Genomic DNA, 4,295 nt, shown 5'->3' on the forward strand with positions numbered 1-4,295 from the left:
GTTTGGTGAAGTCGACTCCGAGCCGGAGCAGACAGAAAATAAGGAGGAATTGGGCCTCATGGATATGGCTTTGAACGAGCTGGCCGCTGTGGTTGCTGCCCCCACGCCCGTCCCAGCTCCCATCCCCCCGTCCCCGCCAGCGACCATCCCCGTATTATTGACGGCCTGGTCGCCGAGCATTACCGCAGAGCTGGAAGCCGCGGGCATCAGCAAAGTCTCCGCGGAGCCGCGCGAGCTTGTGTACATGCCAACGCCAGCGCCCGTGCGCGCCCGTGCACCCACCGTGGTGCCGGGCCCATGGCATTTTCCTGCACCCACGGTGCCCGTTCCCACGCCCCCCTCAGCGGCATGGGACGCTGCCGTCGACTGCTACCTCGCAGAGCCGTGAATTGCCAGCCTCCCCCCTCCTGTCGATCGCTCGACGACATGATGTTTGATTTCCACGTGAAGAACATTATGTGTTGCCTTGAAGACTACAACAACGGCGTCCTGGAAGACGCCAACGCTGGCACGGCACACAGCCTCTGCCACCGCCGGAATTAGTATTTTTGGGTTTAATACTGTATCTCGATCATATGAATATAAATTCGCAGTGTGACTGAATGAAAGATATGGTTTGAACAAACTTGCGTTTTCTCTCTGAATGTACGGACTTATTGTGACACCCTGGATTTTGGCCTTTTTTTTATTTTCTATGGATTTGCTTGAATTTCTTTTTCTGTGGCTCTGCGGCCTTGAAACATGCGAAGATCATCTCTTCTCAAGTCTCACAAGTGGCTTGTCATCATCCAATCCATCCCTAGATCATGTCGTTTCCCTCTTGGACCAATCCAATATTCTTTTTCTTGGGAATATTCCTTTTTCTATTCAAGGAATAACCCTTTTGTGCTAGGTTGTGAAACAATCTATATTTCTGTCACTTCCAAAATTTCCAAATAATTATCATAAATTGTTTGGGTCATATCTTCCACAAATGTGTTGAAACCCTTCCTTGGCAGAACCAAATAATTCACAAATATTGCTTTCCCTATTCTGCCCTAGCTAGAACTTGGTGAAGGAAGTGCCATTTATCTTAGTTGGCTTACCCCCAAACTTTTTGGGCACTTTTTCCTACCCCTATCATTGCCACATGCCAAAATTTAACTCAATTTGCCTAGTGGACTTTCCTTAGCAAATTTCCAAAGTTCCTGTCTAAGGGAAGCCTTTGTGAAGGAAGTACTAGCTAGGGTAATCCAATAGAGTTGAAATTTTGCAAGATCCTTCATATCCCCAAATCATAGCTCTCCTACAAATTTGGGCTCATGTCATCACTCTATGTGAGCTCAGCATCAAATCTTGGTTTCTGGTCAGATTTTCAGGTTGTGAAGCAACTATATTTTATATTGCTTGATTTCTGTTGAAAATTTACCAGGCCATGCCCCTACCCATATAAACTTTCTCCACAAAGTTTTGGCTCATTTCATCTATCCATTTCCCTCAGCAATTTTCCTAAAATTCTGTGCAGAGAGGTGCATTATGAAGGAAGTACCACTTTGGCTTGTCCAAATGGTACGAAAATTTTATGGCACCCTCATATGCCTAAATCATCATTCCATGATCATTTTCAGCTCCATCCAATGTAGCATGTGAGTGCCACTTCATTGTTTGTATTTCTGTACAGAATGGTGGGTTGTACAGCAAGTACTAACTAAACCCCTCTTCTTGAGCTTAAACTTTGCCAACATGATCATCTTAGTGTATGATCACACCCTGCCGAACCTCCTCCTTCATCTCCAAGTATGTGTTCCCCACCCCACTACAAACACCTTCTGTTTAATTGTCTTCAAGCTATCTCTGGTCACCTCATTGCTCCCTGCCTTTGTTTCTTTACCTTTTGGCACTCTATGGTGAGTGACCCATCATGCAAACACGGTCTGGACGCCCAGAGCGCGTGTAACCGCTGCGTTCACGCGGTGACTACGCATCTGGCATGCCAAACAGCATGCTCTGGCAGTGGACCCCCTCTTCTTCGTCCATTTCCTCCCCTCCCAAAGCCTCGCCGTGTCCTGGAGCTTCCTCGTGATCGTGCGGTCACCTCCATCCCCTCGCCCCTTCCTATCTTGCTGTCCTAACGCACCGACAGCCACGCTCGTGACCTGCCCATCCCTGACCTCGCGTGTCCCATTGCCTGCGACGCCCCCGAGCCTTCCCGAGCTCGCTCGAGTTCTTCTACTCCTCCTTGAACTCCGTAGGCTCGTCTCCCCTCTCTCTGCGTGGCCCTCCTCGTGCCAGCGCACCGTCGACGTGTCGTCGTGGCCGCGTTTCCCCCTCGAGCTCGTTTGCCTATAAATAGGCTATCCCGAGCTTTCCTGACCTCACTAGCCCCTTCCCCGCTCTCCCACACACATCGCCGACCACTCCAACAAGCTCCAAGAGCCCTCCTTCCCCAGCATTGCCGCCATGGCCACCGTTGGGCCTCGCTCAAATTCGAGCATACTCGAGGCCCTCGCCTCCTTATTCTGTGACTAGGAGATCCCCGAGGTCCGGCGAACCTTCTCCGCTCTTCATCCCCTCCTCCAGCGCACCAGGGAGCCATACCCATCGCCTCAGTCGCTGCCGTCCGCCGCGGGAGTTGCGGCCCCGCTCCCTCTGCCCCGGCGGAAGTGGACCCTGCAGGCGGGAGTGCCTCGTCCTCGTGGTCACTCCGGCGGTCCGAGCTCCGTCGGAGGTGGCCGGAGCCGCCCGAGGCAGTCGCCGGAGCACGCGGCCTCCTCTATCCAGCGAGTGCTCGCGCGAGGAAGGAGAAGACCCAGGACAGATGGGCCCCTCCTCCCGAGGACCCCACTCGTCGGCCACACAGGCGTTGACCCGGCCGGGTGACGTGGCCAAGTGGAAACATATTTCGCGGAATACATTTTCGCTTACACTGTAAGGTACTTTGTCTCCGTTTCAGGATAGATTACATTTTCTGCGTCGGAAGGCGTGTTTCTTCAAAAACTGCTTTCTGTTTTGCAGCCAGGGGCCTGTTTGTGAAGAATCTTTTATAGAATAGTTCCTGTTTTTCAAACCTCCGTATCTCGGTGACCGTAACTCCGAATCAGGTGATTCAAAAGCCCACGATCTCGCCTCGTCAAGCCTGTTCTGTTGGTACTATTTTCACTATGTTGTTACATACTAGAAATGACCATATTTTCCTTGCCCTTATCTAGCCCCCTCTGAGAGAGAACCATTCCAGCGAATCGTTCCACGATTTCACCGCACTTCTTCCCGGTGTATCCTTCATCCCCAGGCAAGCCACGACAGCCACATGCATGATGGCCATGCAGTAGACATGGTTTACAACTTGAATATTTAAATATTGTGTGCCGGTTAATATTTCGTCAATGATTTATATATGTTGGTGCATCCATGTTTACCATTATGCTATGGTCTTATGCATCTAGTTGGCTACATGATTTCTTGCTGCTCTTATTGTTAAGCTCTGTTCTGGTAATTATTTCCGATGCTAGTAGTCATGCTATGTTTATATGAAGTGTTATACTTGTGCTATTCATGATCATCGCTATGCCCTGCTCATGTGCATCTAGTAGAGTAATGCTTTATTGGTGTTCATGTTAAATGGTTATGTAGCTCATCCATGTTTATGCTGATATCCTGCTCATATGCATGTCAGTGCATCATGCTATTTTATTATGGCTCAGCTCATTGCTACCTCTTGAGCATGCATTGGTTTTCCCTTGAAGAGGAAAGGGTGATGCAGCAAAGTAGCGTAAGTATTTTCTTCAGTTTTGAGAACCAAGGTATCAATTCAGTAGGAGAAGACACACAAGTCACCTAGTACCTGCACAAACAATCAAGAACATTGCAACCAACGCGATAAAGGGGTTGTCAATCCCTTCACGGTCACTCGCAAAAGTGAGATCTAATAAAGATAGTAAAGTAAATATTTTTGATATTTTTGTTGTATAGATTAGAAAGTAAAGATTGCAAAATAGTAAACGAGATGCGATGTAAATAAAAGAGATGTGATATAATAGAAAAGAGACCTGAGGGCCATAGGTTTCACTAGTGGCTTATCTCAAGATAGCATGTATTACGGTGGGTGAACAAATTACTGCCGAGCAATTGATAGAAAAGCGCATAATTAGGAAGACATCTAAGGCAATGATCATGAATATAGGCATCACGTCTGTGTCAAGTAGACTGAAACGATTCTGCATCTACTACTATTACTCCATAAATCGACCGCTATCCAGCATGCATCTAGAGTATTAAGTTCATAAGAACGGAGTAACGCATTAAGCAAGATGACATGA

General features: G+C 48.3%; 1 long non-coding RNA gene across 1 annotated transcript; it reads left to right on the forward strand.

Annotated features, from left to right (window-relative positions):
• Nucleotides 1-2,080: 2,080 nt before the first annotated feature.
• LOC119307688 lies at nt 2,081-3,745 on the forward strand. The gene is made up of 3 exons (XR_005149488.1): nt 2,081-2,912; nt 2,995-3,080; nt 3,189-3,745. It is a non-coding gene; the product is annotated as an uncharacterized LOC119307688 (long non-coding RNA).
• Nucleotides 3,746-4,295: the final 550 nt, after the last annotated feature.

This window comes from Triticum dicoccoides, chromosome 1B, assembly GCF_002162155.2.
Source record: "Triticum dicoccoides isolate Atlit2015 ecotype Zavitan chromosome 1B, WEW_v2.0, whole genome shotgun sequence".
Lineage (NCBI taxonomy): Eukaryota > Viridiplantae > Streptophyta > Magnoliopsida > Poales > Poaceae > Triticum > Triticum dicoccoides.